Here is a 26,623-nt window from a genome sequence, read left to right as displayed (position 1 = left end):
CCAAAAATCTTACTAGCATCACCCATCCATTCCACTTCTGCTGGCTACTTTGCCAGGCTGTTCATGAGAGCTTGCAGCACTCAGCCATGTAGAATGCCAGCCAGTCAAACCAGTTGGCAGGCAACAAGCACATGCTTGACCTATAGTTTTAATTGGCTAGCCACATGCAACTCTGCTTCTGGGAAATGATTGGTAGAATACACTCATCCCTTATTTGTAATATTTAGATAGAGACTGACCCAAAGAAATACCAAGATAAATCCTGGTTTGTTGCCGCCCCTTGGCTGGTCCCACTGCCCACTTTCCCGCTACCTGCCAATATGAAAGGACCTGAACAAGGATCTGAAATGACATGGACAAAAACATAGGTAAAAATCATTATGACTGTGCATTTTTGCCTCAACAATGACTCCTTTCCAGCAGCCTAAATCTGAGAAATAGTAAAGATGATCTACTTATTTTCTTATTTTTCAGTAGATATTGTTCTCTGAACGTCTTAACTTCTAACCCTACAGAGTGTCATTTATTTACTTCTGTCATCTCCTGACAATGTGTGTGCCCTAAAATGACCCTAGAATGAGTGACATTCTTTCCTTTATTGCCAAAAGGGTAAACCCATGCATGTTTGAATAGGGCCCTACACTTACTTACATACTGTCTATGGAATATTCCAGTGGGGTGGGGATCCTATATTCCAAATGGCTTGCTAGTCAACTCTCGTACCACCACATTCCTACTAGTGTGATAATTCTGAGGAGGACATCATACTCCAACTATTTCCTAATATTGGCTTTTGGTTGGTACTATGTCCAAATTATGTTGTGGTAAAGGACATTTGATTATTTCTATAAATCTGCAAATGCTGGTCTGGTACTGATAAAAGCAATTCACCTTACATCATTTTTATTGGCCTCTTTAAAACTCTTGGGAAAAATGAAAAATGGCTCCTTCTAAAAGTCTACAAACATTATCAAATTTATGCAGAATAAAACAAAAATAACTCACCCTCCAGAATTTACATTCTGACTTTCTGTAGTATGGGACGTGTTATGCAAAATGCTTAGGACCTGGGGTTTACCGGATAAGGGACTTGTCCATAATTTGGAACCCCTTACATTAAATCTGCTAAAAATCATTAACCTTTAAATAAACCCAATCGGATTGTTTTGCCTCAAATAAGGGTTAATGATATCTTAGAATCAAATGCAAGGTTTTGTGTTTTAATTATTGTTGTGTTTAAAATTTGAAATATTTTTTTAAAATGGAGTCTATGGGAAATGGCCTTCTTGTAATTCAGAGTTTTCTGGATAATGGCTTTCTGGATAATGGATGCCATAACTGTACTGACTGATCTAATTTCTGAATCAGCCACAACAAATTTTAATGTCTTCCCCCTTCTGTGTTTATTTTCAAATACTGTTACTGAATCACATATTACAACTGTACCCATAGGAAGTACGGTTATGTGACTCCCCACACAGTAAACACCACCCCACTACTTCAGTTCTAGCTAGATATGTGTTGCATTGTGTATTGTGACAGATGTGTATCTAGGGTTGCCACCTTTCCCTGTGGCTCCAGCCGGACAGGGGGTGGTCCTGTGACGTCAGTGGGCGTTCCCGTGACGTCAGTGGGCGTTCCCGTGACGTCAGTGGGCGGTCCCGTGACGTCACGGGGCGGAGCTATGACGTCGCGATCGCCGATTGGCCGATCGCAGCGTCAATCAAGCTAATCCCGCCCGGTTTTCCTTATTTGGAAAACCGGGCAGGAAGCATTGAACCGGGCAGCCCTTCAAAATACCGGGCTGTCCGGTTCAAAACCGGACAGGTGGCAACCCTATGTGTATCATATGCTCCTCCTCATTTAAAGCAAAACAATTCCAATTGGTACAGCCTTTCTTCCTACCCTATGTTTTATATTTTGTCCAAATAATCTGGTAGATCTTTAGGTGTGTGGCTCTACATATTGCTACCAATTTGTTTACATATTGCTACCAACATTTATTCTTTAAACTAAGATACACTTCTAAACTGAATAAAGGAGCTTGCTTCTTCTGGAATCTGCAAAATCACCTGAAATTGAAATAATACATACAGTATATATACATATATATATACACAGTATATATATATATATATATACGAAAAAAGAACCGCACTCACAGGGCTTTATGAAGGTGCAAAATCAAAAATTTCCTGATGACGGCTTAAGTGAATAGCCGAAACGTCGAAATAAACATCAATTTTTGATTTTGCACCTTCATAAAGCCCTGTGAGTGCGGTTCTTTTTTCGTTATACATGTTTTGCTATAACCAGCACCTAGGCATTAACGCTTGTTTTGAGTGCACCAGCATTTGGACTGTATATATATATATATATATATATATATATATACACACACACACACACACACACACACACACACACACACACACACACACACACACACACACACTAGCCTTGATCTCTGCCTGTCTTGTATGCAGAATATTGGTGAGTATACAGTACATTACAACTGTGCACACACTTAAAAGTATGTTTCTGATCTATTTATTGAGTTAATGGCCTGCCTGGTTTAAATGTCTCACTTCAGCTCAAAAGTCCATGTATTCTTCCAGAGAAGAACTGTTGCTAAGGAACAGAAAGAGGAGTCTCTCAAGCCTTTTAGCAAAAGCTCAGATAAAAGAGATCTGAGCCCAAAGAAACTCCCTACACCTCGCTTTAAACAGCAATCTAACGATTGAAGCATACGTGTTTCTCAGAATGTCAGGGAATGAATGTTAATTGGCATGTTCTGTGTTGCTAGGATGTTTTACTTTATCTTCAGTTCAGCAATGTATATATGTGGGAGAGGATATAGGCAGACTGTATATCTTTAAGGCTTGTTTGTACCTCATGAAAAACCCCCTGCTTCTGGCTGATCAGTAAAACAAGGGATTAAGGTGGAGAAATCCATATATCCCAGTGATATGTAGACAGCATTAACGATATGCTAATGTATCTGCATGGCTTATAAATTTTTGCTACTGTTCTGTCAACCTGCTCAGGTATTAACCCTTTTTACAAGTGTCTGAAGGGCTGACAAAGACCATGCATAGCATAGAGACAGTAACTAGAAGTTTTATGCAGTCATGTGAATTCACTACTTTTTTAGCAGCCTTGGATTAAGCTTTTCAATTCCTATTATACCATAATCACCATTTCTAGTAAAGTGAAAGAAATCAGTGATAATCAAAGGTATAAAAAGTGGTTACAGGGCTCCACAAAGTTGCTCCACATAGTTTATTATGCTGACCCTTATAAAACTGCACATTATCCAGTGCACGCAGCAGGGTTGGACTGGGATTCAAAATAGGCACTGGCAGTGATGTAACTAGATGTTGCTGCTCCCCACAGAAAAATAATTTTAGGGCCCCCAAAATATCCAGTGGTTGCCCTGTATTACCAATATATAGTAAAAGTTCTCTTTAATTAGAGCCTCAGGAGGCCTTCTATGCCTCCTGGGCCCCCCAGCAGTCGCAGGGTCTGCTTCCTCTGTAGTTACGCCCCTGGGCCCTAGTATCCCTAGTACACAGAGGTCCAAAAAGCCCCCACCAGCTCACTTAATAGCCACTTTCTAAGGCATCTTACAGCAGCCCCTCTGGTCAAATCCCACAGATTGCCAGTCCAAGCCTGCACCCCAGAACCCATTGGCTCTGCTGTCTATATTGTAAAACCCCTAACTACAGTGCCATTGACATGGGTTTCATATAAGGGCAATATACATTTAGTTCAGTGACCTTCTACATAATGGCGTGAACAGGTTTTTTTTTTTCTACATGTTTTAACTACCTCAACAAAGTAAAATATATAAACACAGAAAATAACAAGATAAACATTATATCATCTTTACAATAGTTTTTAGTTTTACTGCTATATAGCATAACAAAGCCTTTAGGATAAATATTTTCAATTTTACACCTTATGCCTAAGGTAGGCTCAATGGAATCAAATGTACTGCAGAATAATATCTTTACAGAACAATGGATAGCAAATTTGCCCTGGTGCCCTATTACAATACATTTTCATGTAAAACAAGCAACTAAACACAGCCACCAACTGTGTCTGAAGTGAAAATGTAATATTAAGAGATATTTGGTGCCCAAGATGAACATTCAGACAATGGTTTAGTACTGGGTTAATTTTATTCTAGCTTATTGCTGATTTAAATGTTAAATATGTGACATTGCTATTTTGTGACTTGGATGGCTGTATGTGATAATAGTGTAGATAATGAAGTATATGGTGAATAGCTAAAAATATAATTTGAAAACTATACTTTGTCAGTGTCATGGACGTTTGTTCTGCTTCTGCTGGTGAAAATCAGAATTCCGTCCTCAGAGAAGGCTGCAATATATCAGTGGGTATCTAATGAAAATAGACCCAATTATATCCAGATCACCAGGGGACAATGGCAATTGTAAGAACTATGAGTGTTGTGACAGGTTCAGATGAGAATCATTATCCATCTCTTGTATCTCCAATCATGATCATTTCCTGAAGCCATGGAAACTGCTCATACAGGAACTAAGATAATATGAGAGTAATAATGACTTTAATGTTAACTGCAAAATGGGTTGGGGCACCATAATAATATGGTATTACGGCAATCAACAGTTTTCCAGCAGCTTTTATAAGAACGTGAGCTTCCAAATTCATGTAACAAAGATTTTCTTAATTCATTTGACTCTCCAGAAGGGAAACCTGAAAGAGCTGTATCTGTAACAAATATGGTTCCCGTTATCCAACACTTACTCAAGCACATGCTTAGATCTCCCAGATGTGCTGCTCTGGTGTAATAACTTGTGTACACTTGTATTTGACACTGTAGATCACCCTCTCCTCCTCCAGTCCCTCCAGTCGCTTGGCCTTCGTGACACAGCCCTGTCCTGGTTCTCTTCTTACATCACCAATCGTTCCTTCAGTGTCTCCTACAATGGAGTATCATCTTCTCCCCTACCTCTTTCTGTTGGAGTTCCTCAAGGCTCTGTCCTGGGACCATTACTATTCTCCCTCTATACTTCCTCCCTTGGCAAATTAATAAATTCGTATGGTTTCCACTACCACCTCTATGCTGACGATACTCAGATCTATCTCTCATCTCCTGATCTCAACCCAGAACTCCTAACTCGCGTCTCCTCCTGCCCGTCCGCTATCTCTAACTGGATGTCGCAACGCTACCTTAAATTAAACCTCTCTAAAACTGAAATGGATCCCCGAAGTATCCATCATAGTTAACAATTCCACTATCACCCCCTCTCCCCAGGCCCGGTGCCTTGGGGTTATCCTAGATTCTGCCCTGTCATTCACTCCTCATATCCAGTCACTTATTAAATCATGTCACTTCCACCTAAGGAACATATCTAAAATACAATCATTTATCACCCAAGACGCTGCCAAAATTCTTATTCACTCTCTCATCATATCGCGTCTAGACTACGGTCACTCTCTTTTAATTGGCCTCCCCCTCCAGAGACTGTCACCTCTCCAGTCCATAATGAACATTGCTGCGAGGCTCATACACCTCAGCAACCGCTCCTCCTCTGCCTCGCCATTCTGTCAATCCCTGCACTGGCTTCCGTTACCTTTCAGAATCAAATTCAAATTAATGACACTGACTTTCAAAGCACTTCATAACTCCGCCCCACCCTACATCTCTGAACTCATCTCTATATACTCACCCACTCGCTTACTGCGGTCCTCTACTGACCTGCTACTTAACTCTTCTCTCATTAAATCCTCACATGCTCGCATTCAAGACTTTGCAAGGGCTGCACCCCTCCTCTGGAACGCTCTCCCACGGTCTGTCCGACTTTCTCCCAACCTTTCTGCTTTCAAAAAATCTCTGAAAACTCACTTCTTTCGAGAAGCCTTCCCTCACTCTGCTTAACTACCAAACGCAACACCACATACAATACCACATTTCTCACCCACTTAATTCGATCTTGCCCGCTCCCACACCTTGTGTATTACTCCCTTCCCTTTAGACTGTATGCCTATGCATATGGCCTTCCTCACCTTCTTGTACCTGTATTGATTGTGATGTTTGTTACTCCATATATTCTATTCATGTGATGTAGTTGTATAATCACATTTACTTTACAGTGCTACGCAATATGTTGGCGCTATATAAATACATGTTAATAAAAAAAAAACACCACAAATAAAAAAGCTTAGATGGAATATTGTCCCTACCCCGGGATGTGTAGATCCTTACTCTCATTCATCATGTACTATAACTTTAATACAAACAATGTTCCGTTTTTTGAGCTTCACTGGTATGACGTGTACCAAAACTATTTTACTGTTACCATTGCTCCAGGCAGAGTTTATTTATTTATGTTTCCATTTGTTTATGATTCCTGGTCTGAGGGGCCAGAAGGAACGCCTCATCACTGGCAAATTAATCTGATTAGTGTAGTATGTGATCAAGTTCAGTATGGTGGCTATGATACCCACTTACTTATAGGCTGTAGTTCTATCCATTGTAAAAATGGAACCAACCAAGGTCAAAAAAATGTAAGTGCTTACAACCTAAGAGCAGAGCAATACAGGCAGTGTGGCTCAAGATGGAGCAATGCAGTGTCAGTATCATTCATCACAACATTTTTTTTTTATGGGTCTTGGCTATTCCACAGAGGTCAATAGAGCACATTTGCAATTAAAGTAATTTCAAAAAACAATAATACAATCTATATACTGTGACTGGTTACACACTCTTGCAGGGGTCAGTCGTGCAGAAATAGGAGTGCAGACAAGTTTGTGTCATAAAGCTGTTCAGCCGCTCAGGCTTTATTTGTAAGTTGCTCAAAATAACAAACAAAACGAAAATAAAACATATTTTTATATATCTCACTCTGCCTATCTCACTCAGTGGCCCTATCTATACTAGCAACACAAATATAATGATCACAGTCACTGGCAAAAACAGAGCAACTTACGGTTTCATAGTTTTCAGGGCATTTGAAAATCACTCACAGAGCTCCTTTCCTTCCAGCTTTCAGGCAGCCTGCATATAGGAAGAGAACTCTGTGTCAGGCCCGCTGACCTTAATACTCCACCTGTGTGATCAGCACACAGACAGGTAAAACCCAAAACATTCCTGGAGCCTTTTAACACATGAAGTGCCGGAATCCTGGTGCAATGTATACACCATCCAGCACTTTCTCTGCTAAACATTGGGACACCCTGTCACAATACATATATAGTTTCTTCTGTATAACCCTTTATTAGTGATGAGCGAATACATTTGGCAGACATGAATTTGCTGCAACTTTTTCGCCACCAGCAAAACTGTGGTAACAATTTGCCACCGAAAAATCGGCGTCAAATAAAAATTGTCACATGTCAAAATTGTTGCACGCATAAAAATTGTCAAAAATATTCAGACGCCCATTGACTTTAATAGTCGCGCGTATAATAATTGTCGCTCCCGTCAACATTATTTTGACGCCCCTGGACTTCATTGCGTTTCGCACATTTTCAGGACACCCATCACTAACCTTTATGAATATTCAGTTGTTATTAATGCAACAAGAAAGAATGTGTTATAAATAGTCTCATACTCATTAATTTTTCATCCATTTTAGTGAAATGGAACCTTTTTGCAGAGTCAAAAAAAAGTTATAGAATACCTAAAACACTTAAGCTCTTTCTTGGGATATGCAGCTTTATCTTCTAAAGAATTGCTTTCCTAGAATGTGTTATGCACCCACCGTTAAATTTAATTAGTGCCAGCTACACTGATAATTTAACCTATTTCCAAGTTGGTAGTGTCCACTTACATTAAATCTTTGTAAGTAGCTAATCCATTTCATGCTCAATTCCAAGGCAACCTTTTTCCTTTTTAATTTGTAGCCGAACACAGAGAAAATTTCTGTACAGCCTTTTTTGTTCCTGTAAAGAAAATGCAAGCCTGGCATTGCTCATAGCCTTGCACAGGGATTAAGCTAAAATGGCTAGCTCGTTTTACTGCTGCATAAAAGCTTTTTACAGGATTACAAAATGTACAGCTGATTTTATCGACATTGCTTAGAGAACAGACCACATTTGTGAGGAAATCAATTTATTTACCTAAGAATTACAATAACACCATTGCAGTTACATAGAGCATCCAGATTTTTGCATTCATTCTCCAACTTATAGTAGACTTATCTATTAAAAAGTAGAATTGGGCCTATTAAAAAGGAAGCTTTAAAAAACTGGTAATTGGTAACTGCATTGGTGCAACTTGGCAATTGTGTTAGACTATTAAAGGAAAACTATACAACCAAAAGGAACACTTACGCAACAGAGAGTTGACATCATATTAAGTGGCATATTCAAGAATCTTACCAAACTGGAATATGTATTTAAGTAAATATTACCCATTCACCTCTTTCCCCTTGATCCACCATTTTGTGATGCTGTCTGTGTGCTGCTTACTGCAGCTCTAACTGTAACAAGAAGTAGTTTGGAAGCAAAAGACTTTGTCCATTGATTGGCTAACATGTTGACCTAACATGTATGGTTTGTTTGCACTGTGAATTGTAGGATCCCAAGAGGCACCCGTAGTTCTTAAAATGGCAATTTTCTATTTTTGATTACCCAATCGCACATAGTACTAAAACATATGTTCTTATGAAAATGGTTTATTTACAGTTTTTACATAGGAGCTGTTTTATGCAATATATTTTTATAAACACTTATATTGTTCGGGGGTTGAGTTTTCCTTTAACTTCTTGCCTACACAGGCTTTTTGATTTTGCTGCACTGCATGTTGCCAGACAACACAGGGCAAAGTGTCAGGAATCTGAAAGCTTAAATACTAAGGCTCTGACAGTCAGGTGCCTAATGGCTGAAGGTGGATCATTTACCATTGACAGTGGAAAGTTGTTTTTCATTTTATGAAAGGGATTTTGAACAATATCTTAATGGCATCTTCAGGACTCAATATCCTGAGAAGGGAAGAAAGGCAGTGAAGTGAGTGTTTGCTTAAAAGCCCCTACAATTGTCATTTTTATCTGATATCGAGTACTGGGAATTGGCACCACAGAATTTTCAAGATCCTGCCAGTATCCCTAAAGATAGTCACCTACAATATGGACTTATATGGTTTACATGCACTGTGTGCATCATTAATCTTTGCTCCATCAAAGTACAAAGATATCACACATGATTTGCCATTTGGTTCCTCATCTGTTCCTAATTTTGCTTAACCACTTTTTTGGCAGTTTAGGTTCTTCAGCAGACTGAGCGTCGCCATCATTAATGCTAGTAAACACAAATAATTGGTTTAATATCTGACCTGAAACAGTGTTTACTCATGCTTAAAATTAACAAATAATTGTTGGCTAAGTGAAATTCTAATTCTAGTTTTATTTAAATTCTTTGGTCTGCAGAAGGTTAAGTGCAGCAGATAATAATGCTTGCTAATTAGAGCCATCAGTAAAACCACCAAATAAGGTTTATAAATCCAAAGACAACGAGTCAGATTTACTAAAGGCGAAGTTGCCATCGCTAGTGACAGTTAGCCAGAAATCCCATCCGCAGGGACATTGCCAATTTACTAACAGGCATAGAGGTCAATTCGCTAGTGAAAGAGACCGTCACTAGCATATGTTCGCACCCTATCGCCAGTCGACTTTTCGCTCAGGCGAACAGTCGTTACTAAAGTGCGAATTTTACAGGACGTTACCTCCTTTGCTACCTTAGACCAGGCAAACTGATAAGTCAGTGACATCATATCCTGTATGCTGGAAAGTCATAAAAGTTGTAAGAAACGCTGGCGTCTTTTCATTTTTTAAAGTAGGATTGCTTTAAAAAGTCCTATGTATTAAAGATGTGTGGACCAAAGAATGGACAAATGTGGCTCCACATTCATGTAAATGCTGAAACAAATAAAAGTGAAAGGGTTAAATGAGACATATAGGATAAGTGAAAACACTCTAATCTTGTAGGTAATAATATATATGGTTTTAGTTTGGGCTAAAAATTATTATTTTCATTAAAAATGTCCTCATTAATGGAGCACTTTTTAGATCTGCTATGGTCTCTGTCCATATTTCAAATGACGGGTGGGCAAGTCCTTATGGTCCTTGCCAGAAACACAATAGGATGAGGATAGCCAATCACAGCCCTGCAGTCACGCAAGCAAAGACAGGCTTCAGTTCCCTATCAGGTCAGCATATCTGCTGATTGATTCCTGTCCTACAGTGCAGTGTGTCGAGTGCCGCTGGCTCCTCTGCACAACCTGGGAAAGGAAGCAGCAGGAAGTGTAACAGAAGGGCGGACTGGTAGGGTTTTTGCTGAAATTTTCAATAAAACAGCCTGACACACAACTTTTGTGCATTCCTTCTATATTTAAAGGAGTATAATGCAAACAAAGTTATCCAACACAATAAATAAACGTAAAAGTCTATTGGAAGTCTATGGAGCCCAGCTGTGCACAACAGACATACTATAGTGGCTGTGACAAACCACTTTAACCTTTGTTGGTAGAGTTGGCTTATCCAGTGCAAAGCTTAATATGAGTGCAAGCTCCAAACCATAAGAGCAGGCAGTTCATTCCTTCAATAAAGTATATCCATAGTATAACATGACAATTAATTGAAGGGATTTATAGCATATATAGGAAAATCTTTGCTTTAACATATATATATGTGATGTAAGAAGTAGAATGTAGGATAATAGAATATATTTACCAAGATAAGCTAACATGATTACTGGTCTTTGAAATCTGATGACTATGACTAATCAGTTGACCATCCATTTTCTGATTGTGAAAGTCACAGGAATCCATTAAAATTGTAGTGTTCTGTTCATGCTTTACTTCCAGAACTATATTGCTCTATATGACAGATGAAACAAAGACAACATTTCTATAAGTGAAATAATTTCTGTATTTTGCTTTTTAACTTTTATAATAATGTAGTTCCAATAGACAGATACTGCAAATGTAATTCTGTGTGAGACACCAATTTCTATATTGATAAAGCAGAGGTAGGTGCGCTTTTGCTGGACTAACTGATATTGCCTAAAAAAGAAAAGAAAAGAGGGGGACCCGATAGTGTATTATCCTCTTTTTGACAAAGGTGGTGTGTGCTGCAGAACTACTCACGGGGGAACTGTAGATTTAGTTCACAAAAGAGACTCCTAGTGGCTTCGGTCTGGCTGATCGTCTTAGTAACCTGGCAGAAGAGAAATTTGCATAGCGCAGAAAAGCCGGTGTGCGGGTGCGGGAGAAAGGTTTAGGTACGCTTACCGAACGATGGTGTTAAACACAGCACTCTGAGATTGTACCGGTGGGTATCGGCTGGTGCCTTCTAGAGATGTCGCGAACTGTTCGCCGGCGAACTTGTTCGCGCGAACATCGGGTGTTCGCGCTCGCCGGAAGTTCGCGAACGTCGCGCGACGTTCGCCATTGTTGGCGCTTTTTTTTGCCCTCTCACCCCAGACCAGCAGGTACATGGCAGCCAATCAGGAAGCTCTCCCCTGGACCACTCCCCTTCCCTATAAAAACCGAAGCCCTGCAGCGTTTTTTCACTCTGCCTGTGTGTGCTGAAGAGATAGTGTAGGGAGAGAGCTGCTGCCTGTTAGTGATTTCAGGGACAGTTGAAAGTTTGCTGGCTAGTAATCGTTTTGATACTGCTCTGTTATTGGAGGGACAGAAGTCTGCAGGGGTTTGAGGGACATTTAAGCTTAGGTAGCTTTGCTGGCTAGTAATCTACCTTCTACTGCAGTGCTCTGTATGTAGTTGCAGTGGGCAGCTGTCCTGCTTCTGATCTCATCTGCTGACTGCTGCAATAACAGTAGTCCTTGTAAGGACTGCTTTTATTTATTTTTTTGTTGTTTTACTACTACTACTACTACTACTATAAGAGCCCAGTGCTATTAGTCTAGCAGTGTTGGGGAGTGGGACTGGTGTGCTAATCTGCTGCTCCTAGTAGTTCAGCAGCACCAACTTTAATTTTTTTTTTTTAATATTCATTTTTTTTTTATTTTACTTTTTTTTATTTTACTACCGCTGTAGTAGTGTATAAGTTGACCTTTTAGGCATTATTTGCCCTGTAGGCATTATTTGCACACTGTTTTCTTCAACCCGCCATCTAGCTGTGTGACCTTGTTCACATTCTGTCTAAATATCCATAATATTACCGTCTCCAGAAAAAACACCGGAGTGACTTTTTTCAAGCAGCCATAATATATTTTACGTAATCCGTATCCACCGCTATAGTAGTGTATACGTTGACCTTGTAGGCATTATTTGCACACTGTTTTCTTTCAACCCGCCATCTAGCTGTGTGACCTTGTTCACATTCTGTCTAAATATCCATAATATTACCGTCTCCAGAAAAAACACCGGAGTGACTTTTTTTCAAGCAGCCATAATATATTTTACGTAATCCGTATCCACCGCTGTAGTAGTGTATACGTTGACCTTGTAGGCATTATTTGCACACTGTTTTCTTCAACCCGCCATCTAGCTGTGTGACCTTGTTCACATTCTGTCTAAATATCCATAATATTACCGTCTCCAGAAAAAACACCGGAGTGACTTTTTTCAAGCAGCCATAATATATTTTACGTAATCCGTATCCACCGCTGTAGTAGTGTATACGTTGACCTTGTAGGCATTATTTGCACACTGTTTTCTTCAACCCGCCATCTAGCTGTGTGACCTTGTTCACATTCTGTCTAAATATCCATAATATTACCGTCTCCAGAAAAAACACCGGAGTGACTTTTTTCAAGCAGCCATAATATATTTTACGTAATCCGTATCCACCGCTGTAGTAGTGTATACGTTGACCTTGTAGGCATTATTTGCACACTGTTTTCTTCAACCCGCCATCTAGCTGTGTGACCTTGTTCACATTCTGTCTAAATATCCATAATATTACCGTCTCCAGAAAAAACACCGGAGTGACTTTTTTCAAGCAGCCATAATATATTTTACGTAATCCGTATCCACCGCTGTAGTAGTGTATACGTTGACCTTGTAGGCATTATTTGCACAGTTTTTTTGGCCGCAGCCACTGAAGCACAGAGGCCAGAAAAAATATGCCATATAAATGCTGAAAATAGTAATTTTTTGCCATACGTTGACTCAACGTATATGGCAAAAAATGACTATTTTCAGCATTTATATGGCATATTTTTTCTGGCAACTGTGCTTCAGTGGCTGCGACCAAAAAAATGCATATTTTCTGCATTTATATGGCATAATTTTTCTGGCCTCTGTGCTTCAGTGGCTGCAACCAAAAAAATTTATATTTTCAGCATTTATATGGCATAATTTTTCTGGCAACTGTGCTTCAGTGGCTGCGACCAAAAAAATGCATATTTTCTGCATTTATATGGCATAATTTTTCTGGCCTCTGTGCTTCAGTGGCTGCAACCAAAAAAATTTATATTTTCAGCATTTATATGGCATAATTTTTCTGGCAACTGTGCTTCAGTGGCTGCGTCCAAAAAAACTGGGCAAACAATGTCTACAAGGTCAACGTATGGCGAAAAATTACTATTTTCAGCATTTATATGGCATATTTTTTCTGGCAACTGTGCTTCAGTGGCTGCGTCCAAAAAAACTGGGCAAACAATGCCTACAAGGTCAACGTATGGCAGTTGTTTAAAGAGAACAGTAGATTACTAGCCAGCAAAGCTACCTAAGCTAAAATGTCCCTCAAATCCCTGCAGACTTCTGTCCCTCCAATACAGAGCAGTATCAAGCAGATTACTAGCCAGCAAGCTTACTATCATCTGTCCCTGAAATCACTAACAGCTCTCCCCCTACACTATCTCTTCCAAGCACACACAGGCAGATTTTTCAGATACATTTTTGCCCTTGATCCCCCTCTGGCATGCCACTGTCCAGGTCGTTGCACCCTTTAAACAACTTTAAAATCATTTTTCTGGCCAGAAATGTCTTTTCTAGATGTTAAAGTTCGCCTTCCCATTGAAGTCTATGGGGTTCGCGAACCGTTCGCGAACCGCTCGCATTTTTGCGCAAGTTCGCGAATATGTTCGCGAACTTTATTTCCGACGTTCGCTACATCCCTAGTGCCTTCCTCCTGGGTCTGGTCGATCCGTCTGGCGATGGAAGATTAATGGGTTGTATCGTCAGCTGCTAGCTTACGGTCTCCTATTTGGAATCGGTCTGTTTGGCGTGACACCTGTTTGGAACAAACTTACATAGCGCAGAGGAGCCGGCTTCACGGTGCAGGAAAGCGGTGAGTATATGCTTACCCAATCATGATGTATCTTAGCGCTTGGAACCCGTGTGGGTAGCAATCCTGTGGCGCCTTCCTCTTAGGATTCTTGCTGATCTCCCCGGCGGTCTGCAGGAGTAGTTGTAGGGGTCAACAGTAGTTGTGGTGACCACTGCCGGAAGCTGGTTTCCTCCTTGTATGTAGTTCTTCGGGTCTCATCGTTTCTTTTCGCTAATGGTTTCTTACAGGCACTTAGTTAAACACAGCGCGGTGTTTTTTGTAAAAATGTACTTTTATTTACATAAATTAGAGTTTAACAGAGCATTATAAGCCCAACGCGTTTCGTATCATAAAATACTTCCTCAGGGGCGAATTTCCCACCCTTCCTTTCGCTCCTATTTATCAGGTTTGTGGGTGGGTATGTCAATTACCTTAATTGGTATAATTAAGAGTTATTTGGCTGCAGGTGAAGCGATAGTTCATTTTAAAAGGCCGTCTGGAAACAAAATTAATTATTTAAAAAACGAAATTACTCAATTAAAAAACCAAATTAGTCAATTAAAAAACATTTCAAATCTATTTCGATATTTAATCCTTTTGGTGTTAATGTTTTTAATTTGTGGATCCAAAAAGTTTCTTCTTTAGAAATTAAATTAGTTATATTGCTGCCCCGCCAGTGGGATTTTTTAAGAGTTATTCCCATAAAGGTCAGTAGTGAGGGATCGGAATTGTGGTGGCTTTTAAAATGGGCAGAGACACTATGTGTCAAAACTCCTTTTTTAATATTGTTAAGGTGTTCCCTTATTCTTATTTTTAGGGATCTACCTGTTCTTCCTACATATTGTAGTTTACATGGGCACTCAAGTAAATATATAACATTTTTGCTGTTACAGTTGATGTGCTGTTTGATGTCAAATATTTCGTTTGTTATGTTGGATTTAAATTTAAAGATCCTTTTGTCGTTATTTTTGCAGGTTTTGCAAGCTTTACAATCCTTGCAGGAAACAAATCCCTTGTTTTCTTGTGAAAGGAAGGTTTGTTTTTGTTTTTGTGGTATACAGCTTGGTGCCAGAATTTGCTTTAAGGTTTGCGGTTTTTTATATATTATTCGTGGATTATCAGATATGTGGTTAGATAAATCCTTATCTTTTTTTAGAAGGTGCCAATGTTTTTTCAGAATGTGTTGAAATATTTTATTGGACTGGTTGTATGTGGTAATAAAAGGAATGTATTTATTAGTTTCATTCTCAAATTTTTTGGTTTTGGTTTTTAACATTTCGTTGCGATCTTTCAAATCGCACACTTGTTTCGCTTTTGTGACAATTTGGTCATTATATCCCTTCTCCTTAAACTGTTTTTGTAGAAGTTCACATTCCTTAGCATAGTCCATTTGTTTGCTGCAGTTACGTTTTGCTCTATTGAATTGGCTTAGAGGGATGTTATTTAGCCATTTTTTATGATGACAGCTGCTGTTAAGGATAAAACCATTGTTGTCAGTGGGTTTGCGGTATAGACTGGTGTACAGTTTATCGTTTTCTGCTGTGATAATTAGATCTAAAAAATTAACACTAGTTTTGCTGTAATTGGAAGTAAATTTAATATTGTAATTGTTGGTGTTAAGTGAGTCCAAAAACTGAATTAGTTCACCTTCAGATCCTTGCCAAATGAATATACAGTCATCGATTTAGCGTTTCCAGTGTAGGAGTCCTTTGTTTTGGTTTAATACCGGTGTGATGAATTGTTTCTCCCAATGCCCCATGAACAGGTTGGCATAGCTGGGGGCGAATCTCGTTCCCATGGCAGTACCTTTAATTTGTAGGTAATAGTCACCCTCAAACCAGAAGTAGTTTTTATTTAGTATAAATTCTATTCCTTTAGTTATAAATTCTCTTTGTGTAGAAGTCATGGATGAGTCTTCATGTAGGTAGTAATTTACTGCCATTATCCCCATTTGATGTTCTCTTCTGCCAGGTTACTAAGACGATCAGCCAGACCGAAGCCACTAGGAGTCTCTTTTGTGAACTAAATCTACAGTTCCCCCGTGAGTAGTTCTGCAGCACACACCACCTTTGTCAAAAAGAGGATAATACACTATCGGGTCCCCCTCTTTTCTTTTCTTTTTTAGGCAATATCAGTTAGTCCAGCAAAAGCGCACCTACCTCTGCTTTATCAATCATTTTCCTGTGGATACGTGGATCCACTTTTCTCTGGTGCAGCTCAACCCCCCCCTTGATAGCCAGCAAGCGCGGATCTTCATCCCCCTTATTGCATCTTTATACGTACCACATCAGGAAGACCGCTGCTGCTATCTAAAGAAATATGGACATCTTCAACGAATGGAGGAACAGAAACGTGGACATTAACCACATATTTAAATATAAGGACGATAAAAGTATGAATGCAGACTATATGATTAATGAACTGTATAAATTGCTTAACAAAGAAATGAAAATTTGGTGGGACATGGTAACTTTAGAAAAATATTTAGAACAAGACATGATCCCCCAGGGCTTATTGATATGCAAAGAACCCTCTTTCAACAGTATCGATCCCACCTTTAAAGAAAGATGGGACTTTATTTTAAAACGTACCTCATTTGACCTTATGAGCCTCATAATATTAGACCACAAAAATCAATTAGAAAAAATAGAAACAGAAATTAACACGATACAAGAGAAATTAGAGCCAATTAAAGGCATAAGAGAGTATAAAGATCAAGCAACCATTATACAAGGTAAATTAAAAAAAACTGAAAATGAAATAATAGAAAGAAAAAGAACAAAATTCTGGAGGGACAAAAACAGACCCCCAAAAGAACTAGCAATAAAAAAAGATCGAAAACAACCCAAATACTCAGAGGCACGCAATAGACCCCCTCCGAACTACTATAATAAATACCCACCACATTCAAATACACAACCTCAAAGAACCCATTCAGAATATAAAACACATAATCAACTTTACAAATCACCCTGCTCCAAACAACATAGAGAACACCATCATTATCAGAATTGGGATTTTCAGGAGAACCGGATGAGAGAGAAAGAAAAAAGACCCTATCACCGTATAGGAGGACCGCCAATAGTTGGCACACCGCACAAAAAAAGGAAAACGTTAGATTCAGAAAACGAGGATGTAGAGGTGGAAAGAAATCCACCAAACAGAGAACAGACAGACAGAAGAAAAATGTGGATTCCCTTTTAGGGATCTACAACCTCACCAACAAGAACCTACAACCAAATGAAATTGCAGTATTACAAAAAGGCTTGAAATTTGCTCCAACCAATAATTTCGACAAATTCCAAACTTATATAGACACCCACAAGTTCATTAGAAAACTCAGTTTGAAAAAATTCTTCAATAAGAAAGACAAAACAACGACAAATCCAGTCCAGACATTCCAACATACCGCCCTCAAACCTAAATCCACATTCAATCCCTCTTATTCAAATAGTCATTTTATCAATACTTTTAGGGATCTAGTCCTAGAAGACTTAGATAATATGACCTCGCACAAACCTAACAAACTTAACCTAACGACAAAAGAGCGACAAGCTCTCAAACAATTACAAGATGATAATACAATTGTGATCAAACCGGCCGATAAAGGTGGCGGAATTGTAATCATGACCAAAGAATATTATATAGAGGAAATAAAAAGACAACTATCAGATGATACCACATACAAGAGACTAAAAATCAATCCCACAAACGAATATAAAGGACAGTTAAATAAGTTACTCGAAAATGCCAATTTAATAGGCATTTTGAACAAAAAAGAATTCGAATATATCAAAATAGATCACCCAAGAGTTCCTGTTATATACACCCTGCCGAAAATACACAAAGACGTCCAAAAACCACCGGGCAGACCAATCATTTCGGGCTGTGGTTCGCTAACTTCAAACCTGTCTGAGTATATTGATCTTTTTCTACAAAAATATGTAATCAACTTACCTTCCTATCTCAAAGACACGATTGAAACGATTAATTTTGTCGATACCATCTCCTGGCAAGAACATTACATCATGGGTACCTGTGATGTCACCTCATTATACACGATAATCGAACATCAAATGGGGATAATGGCAGTAAATTACTACCTACATGAAGACTCATCCATGACTTCTACACAAAGAGAATTTATAACTAAAGGAATAGAATTTATACTAAATAAAAACTACTTCTGGTTTGAGGGTGACTATTACCTACAAATTAAAGGTACTGCCATGGGAACGAGATTCGCCCCCAGCTATGCCAACCTGTTCATGGGGCATTGGGAGAAACAATTCATCACACCGGTATTAAACCAAAACAAAGGACTCCTACACTGGAAACGCTACATCGATGACTGTATATTCATTTGGCAAGGATCTGAAGGTGAACTAATTCAGTTTTTGGACTCACTTAACACCAACAATTACAATATTAAATTTACTTCCAATTACAGCAAAACTAGTGTTAATTTTTTAGATCTAATTATCACAGCAGAAAACGATAAACTGTACACCAGTCTATACCGCAAACCCACTGACAACAATGGTTTTATCCTTAACAGCAGCTGTCATCATAAAAAATGGCTAAATAACATCCCTCTAAGCCAATTCAATAGAGCAAAACGTAACTGCAGCAAACAAATGGACTATGCTAAGGAATGTGAACTTCTACAAAAACAGTTTAAGGAGAAGGGATATAATGACCAAATTGTCACAAAAGCGAAACAAGTGTGCGATTTGAAAGATCGCAACGAAATGTTAAAAACCAAAACCAAAAAATTTGAGAATGAAACTAATAAATACATTCCTTTTATTACCACATACATCCAGTCCAATAAAATATTTCAACACATTCTGAAAAAACATTGGCACCTTCTAAAAAAAGATAAGGATTTATCTAACCACATATCTGATAATCCACGAATAATATATAAAAAACCGCAAACCTTAAAGCAAATTCTGGCACCAAGCTGTATACCACAAAAACAGAAACAAAAACAAACCTTCCTTTCACAAGAAAACAAGGGATTTGTTTCCTGCAAGGATTGTAAAGCTTGCAAAACCTGCAAAAATAACGACAAAAGGATCTTTAAATTTAAATCCAACATAACAAACGAAATATTTGACATCAAACAGCACATCAACTGTAACAGCAAAAATGTTATATATTTACTTGAGTGCCCATGTAAACTACAATATGTAGGAAGGACAGGTAGATCCCTAAAAATAAGAATAAGGGAACACCTTAACAATATTAAAAAAGGAGTTTTGACACATAGTGTCTCTGCCCATTTTAAAAGCCACCACAATTCCGATCCCTCACTACTGACCTTTATGGGAATAACTCTTAAAAAATCCCACTGGCGGGGCAGCAATATAACTAATTTAATTTCTAAAGAAGAAACTTTTTGGATCCACAAATTAAAAACATTAACACCAAAAGGATTAAATATCGAAATAGATTTGAAATGTTTTTTAATTGACTAATTTGGTTTTTTAATTGAGTAATTTCGTTTTTTAAATAATTAATTTTGTTTCCAGACGGCCTTTTAAAATGAACTATCGCTTCACCTGCAGCCAAATAACTCTTAATTATACCAATTAAGGTAATTGACATACCCACCCACAAACCTGATAAATAGGAGCGAAAGGAAGGGTGGGAAATTCGCCCCTGAGGAAGTATTTTATGATACGAAACGCGTTGGGCTTATAATGCTCTGTTAAACTCTAATTTATGTAAATAAAAGTACATTTTTACAAAAAACACCGCGCTGTGTTTAACTAAGTGCCTGTAAGAAACCATTAGCGAAAAGAAACGATGAGACCCGAAGAACTACATACAAGGAGGAAACCAGCTTCCGGCAGTGGTCACCATTGACCCCTACAACTACTCCTGCAGACCGCCGGGGAGATCAGCAAGAATCCTAAGAGGAAGGCGCCACAGGATTGCTACCCACACGGGTTCCAAGCGCTAAGATACATCATGATTGGGTAAGCATATACTCACCGCTTTCCTGCACCGTGAAGCCGGCTCCTCTGCGCTATGTAAGTTTGTTCCAAACAGGTGTCACGCCAAACAGACCGATTCCAAATAGGAGACCGTAAGCTAGCAGCTGACGATACAACCCATTAATCTTCCATCGCCAGACGGATCGACCAGACCCAGGAGGAAGGCACCAGCCGATACCCACCGGTACAATCTCAGAGTGCTGTGTTTAACACCATCGTTCGGTAAGCGTACCTAAACCTTTCTCCCGCACCCGCACACCGGCTTTTCTGCGCTATGCAAATTTCTCTTCTGCCAGGTTACTAAGACGATCAGCCAGACCGAAGCCACTAGGAGTCTCTTTTGTGAACTAAATCTACAGTTCCCCCGTGAGTAGTTCTGCAGCACACACCACCTTTGTCAAAAAGAGGATAATACACTATCGGGTCCCCCTCTTTTCTTTTCTTTTTTAGGCAATATCAGTTAGTCCAGCAAAAGCGCACCTACCTCTGCTTTATCAATCATTTTCCTGTGGATACGTGGATCCACTTTTCTCTGGTGCAGCTCAACCCCCCCCTTGATACCCAGCAAGCGCGGATCTTCATCCCCCTTATTGCAATTTCTATATTAGCTGCTGGGATAATGAACTGTTGGGTTTTACAACCGTCTCAGAAAATGATGAGATCAAACACTAAGTGCAAATACTTCTGTTGTACATAATTAATGCAGAGCTGATGCTAGCCAGAGGTAATAGCTATAGAGATTGCTCTCCAGCTATAACTTGATCAAATTAACCTCTTGCTTGTCTTATAAAATTGTTGTTATACATTGAGGGCAATTGCCCTGAAAACATCAAGTGTTAACGCATGTTTAAGGGAGATGATTCCTATATTAGATTGTCTTTTGTTTTGGTATGCATGTAAAAGTTTATTCCAGGTGATAGTATTGATTTTAATATAATATAAGGTGCCTGAATGCTCAAAGCAAAATGCTGATAAATTTACACAGGTAACTTCTTTAATAAATGTGTCAATTTCATGAAAATATTCTGGAGCTCATGAAGATTGTGAGAAATAGGGAAATTGCTTGGAATTCATATGGGAATATGACCCATGGATTTTTGGAACTATTGCCACTCTGAGAACAGAAGGAAGTTTCGGAATAGGAAAACTGGTAACAATATTTTAGAAATATTGCTTTTCCAGATTAATTGATCATAGAAGTGTTTTTAAGAGAGTTTGATCATTTTCTTTTTTAAAGACTATTGCAGTTTACAGTAGCACAAAGAAAATGTCTACTTCTCAGTTCTGATCTCAGTTCTGATCTCAGTTCTGAACTTTGCCTTGTTCTTCTTTTATCATAACTTTATCCAATTCCTCACTTCAATGTTTCTCTCGAGCTTCTGCCTGTGTCTAGAATTCCCTACACAGTCAAAAATTCCCCTTTGTTTCAAATCTTTTCTAAAGACCAATTTATCAAAAGAAGCCCATTTGATGCATCATGGATCATCAGAAGTCAACATATAAAAAAATAATCTCCAGTTCTGTGCATCATAATCTCATAAAATACCTGAAAAAAGGAGACAACCCATATTGTGAATTCAGACTGGTACACAATGTTAAGAAATATTTTTTCCCTGCCTCCATTTGGCCTTTTTGTGTGGATCTTAGCTTGTCTAAGATAAAAATTATTCATTGCTTAGTCTTGTAATTCTCCTTTATCCTACCAAAGCCCTTCTGACAGTTTTGTGTTATAATCAATTTACAATAGCTCTTGGTGACATGGCTTAACAAGACATGACACGGTTGGTAATAAAAGAACTGCCATAGAAAAGACAGAAACAACTACCTAAAGAACTCATAGCTTCAGCTTATATTGCAAGGGGAAATAACAACAATACTAGGGCACGTAAATAAAAAAAGAAAAATATGATGTTATGTGACTTTATACTAAAATGTGTTTAGTTTATCTTGGAATTTAGTCAATTCTATTTATTATTTATGTTTGACTAACATCTGCTACTGGTAAAGCTGTGGATATATTTTGATATTTCCTTCTAAAAATAAACAGTAGGGAATTGTAAATGATAAGGGTGCTTGGGGAAAAATTGGACACAAACGAGGGAATGTAATAAAAATCGCTAACGGAAAAACTATTCGCAATGTGAAAAGTTATGCCTTTGCGCGAACAAATTTTGCTTTGTGCGAATTTAATATAGCTTTTGCGAGCCCGGAAACTGTTTAGCGACCACTTCCGACAGTGAAAGACCGCTTGCGAATTTTATAGTTTGCACCAATGCGCAGTCAATGTAATAAAACTTCTTACTGAAAAAGTCGTTATGTTTGCTCCAAAAGATTACGACACCTTCAAGCACTTCTTATGAGTGCGCAATTAAAATTCGCAATGCGCAATTAAAATTCGCAATGCAATAACAGTTTAAGGAACAATATTACATTGCGAGATGTGGATTTTTAGTCTTATTGGTGCGAATTGTTTTGCTCTTTGCGACTTTTATTACATTCCCCTGAAAGGGTTTTGAGAAGTATAACATTTCAAAATATACAAACACTGACAAGTAAACATATCACTTTATGTCTAAAAAAGGAAATTTCTGTTTCTGGTTTTAGATATTAGTCAATATTTATAGCTCAGGTCCATACAACACGCTAGAGATGTGTCAGTAAAAATATATTGATTTGGAAGGCAGTAAAGCTGAAATTAAATTGTGTTTCCCCCCTATAAAATTGCTTTGCCTTACCCACTATCAAATACCATGAATACATACATGCAATTTCCATTTTTCCACAATAGTAACCTTCTAGCATTTTCCATTCTGCAGTCTAGTTAAGTCTAGTTAATTGCAGGGACAGTACAGAAGCCAATCACAGTTGTACAGTTGCATCTGTGCTATATAGATACCTGATATATTATATACAAACTGTGTTCTTGCCATGTGTTGTCTTTTGTATATGGTGCATATTAGGAAATTGTTCTAATGTGAACACGGTAAGCCTTGTTTACTCTTGCACCTCACCTTGAAAAACAGTTACATATCTGTGATCATTTTATATTTTCTGCCATAAGACAGAGGTACCTCTGAGCTCCATGGTTTAGAAGATACTCCCTCTTTACTAAGTATATGTATTTTTACTGAAAGCCAAGAAATCACAGTTTTATTGTTTTTAACAATCTGTTCAATTGCTCAGGGAAGAGAGCTAAATTCAGCTTTTGCAAGAAGTAGCATATAAAGACAATTAACTTTTATATAAAACCTTGGACTTTGGATATTGTATTTTTAATTTTCTATCAATTCGTGGCAAAACAAACAGAATTGCACACATTTTATCACAATTTAGTCAGGAAACAGGCAAGAATATTCACATTTACCATTAGTGCAGTAATTTTAAGCACTAGTAGATAACAAATCCCTTGAGATATGTACATATGTTCAATAATGTATCAGTCCACATATACACAGGACTCCGAATTGACCTTAAATATTAATGTATAAGGACTCAGTTATGAAACATGACAAAATGCAAAAAATAAGAGCAAAGCACATATCTGCAGGGCAAACATGGCTGCTTTAATAAAGCAACAAATGATGCATCCACCCAGGGCCCACTGTGTCATTATGTCTACAATTCTTTTTCACTCCCTTCCTTTTAGCCATACTCCTCCACCTCATGCTGCCACCACTGTCACTGCCTTCCTCATCCCTCTTTGACTTTTCTGGTGCCCGTTTTTGGAAAAAAATTCCAAGATGGCCTACATTCCACTATGTGTGTGGATTTTTTCACAGGTGGATTTTTTCAAGCTAGGCAAAGTGAAAAAGGGGGCTAATCATTGTGGGAGCACAAAAAAGAAGAAACCATTGGTATTCTGCTTGTGCAATTGTAGGTCATGCTTCCATTATATTCACTGATCTTACTGGCATATCTGAAGTTAGTGTAGTTTTTATTGGTAATTTTTCAGTGATCTTACTGGCATATTTGGAGATAAGGAAGTGCTTAACTGGCAATTTTTCAGTTATCTTACTGACGTGTAGCGTTAATGGACTGCTTATTGGTCATTTTTTAAAGTTCCAAAAGATTTTGTAGCACTGCACACCATAGGATGGGGGAGAGCAGGAGGTCCAACCAATTGGCTCTTTGTCCAGGGCCCAACAAGGTTTTAAACAGCCCTGCATGCAAAGATGTGTGCTTGCTTGTAAATGGTCTGTAAAGTGTAAAACATGGCCAGGATGTAAGTGTCCCCTTTGATGTTCATTGTTTGTGTTTTATGGACAAAGTGCATGCTATGGCAGGTATTAAATATAGGGTTCCTTTGCACACAATGCATGATGTATAATTTATGCTGCAGGGTGTGATTTTATGTTTATTAGTGTAATATATAACATATAAGCCCTGTGAAGTCTAAAGTCCAAAATGTTGGTATTTTTATGATATTTCCCATGGTCTACCACTTTATTAATTAGTCATTTTCTCTGGCTAGTAAAGAACCCAGGGATTCCTAATTCCAATGTGTAAGTATTTCTCTGTCATATTGTAAAAACGATGCATACATAACAAGCTGACAGTTGTCTGCCTCATAGTGTTGCAGATCTGGTCCCTAAGCTCAGCTACCAGTTGAAGCTTTGAGGATTTTCTTCCTCCAGACAGTACATGCAGATTGATCAGCAGCGCAGTTGCTCTTGACAGATCCACAAGTGCTAATGATTTAACCAACTGTGCCGGCGTGGAGTTATCCTAATATCTGCAGTGCTGGCCATGAACTTTGAAAGCATATGCAGTACAGAGTCATGTAAATCAGCATAACATACACTTCTTACATCTGTATTATTCAGAATTATTTTTATATGAGGATGCAAATACTATTATAACTATTTGATAATATATAAACCTGCATAACTATTTGGTATTTAAAGCTGTTTTTTTATTGCAAATGTTAATGAGGTTTAGCATTTTCAAAACAGTATTTGACGCATTCCTTGATCACAAGGCTTTTGCATTTGAATGGATACAGATATGTCTCTCTAGAAGGGGACACAGAGGATATTAAAGATGCATAAATTCTGAGGGAGTGTGTCAGGGGGATACTGGAGTTGTAACAAAAGCCTGGGTGGACCACAAGTTGATATTCCGGACTCTCAGATTGGGGTTTCTGTTCCTGCATCATGAGGGAACCCCAATTTGTTTGATTTATCCCTGGAAAAACGGTGTACTCATGTTTATATTTTCAAGTCAATTTACCATAGCTGCTGGCAGGTTCACCACAGTGGAACATAGCCTATGAATGGAAAACAGGTAGTTAAATTCCATTTCAAATTATCCTAATTTAAAATCATGCATAAATCCATAAAAATAAAATCAATTTGGTGCCAGAACATGTTTTGTGCTCTGTTTGAGAATTCTTTAATATTCACTTTTCTGACTAAATTACCATAAATGTATTCTAAGAATAAAGTTAATGCTGCAAAAATAAACTTTAATAAATATCATTTTGTGAATTTACATGCAAAGCCACCTCAATAGGATATGTTTTATTTGAACTGATAATATTAGCTACCTCTGTGACAGAACAATCTGATCCTATCAGAAATGTACTATTTATATATATGTTAAGTTTTTTTACTTGAACATTATTAATTAGCAGAGACATTAAGATAAGAGGACTTAGCGAGGCAACGGAAACAATTATACGCCCAAATTTAAATAAGTAATTTTATATAATTTTGATATATATTCACAAACATGACAAAATGGTTCAGCACTAATAAAAATCCTTATAAAGAACATTTAAAGGAACAGTAACACCAAAAAATGAAAGTGTTTTAAAGTAATGAAAATATCATGTAGTGTTTCTCTGCACTGGTAAAACTGATCTGTTTGCTTCAGAAAAACTACTATAGTTCATATAAACAAGCTGCTGAATAGCAATGGTGGAAATTGAAAAAAGGCTATACGGCGCAGGATAAATAGTGGATAACAGATAACATTATGTTCTACAAAGCTTATCTGCTATCTACTGTGTAACTTGAACCTTTTCTCATTTGAATGGCTGCCCCCATTGCTACACAGCCGCTTATTTATATAAACAAATAAATATAGATATTTTGGCTCTAATACAAATATAAATAGTGATGTTTCTGAAGCAAAGACATCAGTTTTACCAGTGCAGGGCAACACTGTATTATATTTGTATTACTTTAAATCAATTTCCTTTTTTGATGTTACTGTTCTTTTAAATGGAAAACGTAACAGTTTACCACTATGACAGTGCCTTGACCAGGTAGTAAGTAAATAAACCCCTTTACATGTATTACCTGTTTATGTTTCATGTTGCTGTAGAGGAATCACACACCCAATTAAATGTTGTGTAAGAGCACGCCCCTGCCCCACTTCTTATCTCAC

The 26,623-nt window shown here is 38.1% G+C and overlaps 1 protein-coding gene across 1 annotated transcript in view; it reads left to right on the top strand.

The window, feature by feature from the left end:
- LOC108700149 (connector enhancer of kinase suppressor of ras 2) overlaps positions 1-26,623 on the top strand; it is a 298,982-nt gene that overhangs the window by 98,215 nt on the left and 174,144 nt on the right. The gene's annotated exons all lie outside the window — the stretch shown is intronic.

Source organism: Xenopus laevis, chromosome 8S (genome assembly GCF_017654675.1).
Source record: "Xenopus laevis strain J_2021 chromosome 8S, Xenopus_laevis_v10.1, whole genome shotgun sequence".
Lineage (NCBI taxonomy): Eukaryota > Metazoa > Chordata > Amphibia > Anura > Pipidae > Xenopus > Xenopus laevis.
This window is presented reverse-complemented; position numbering and strand designations above follow the sequence as displayed.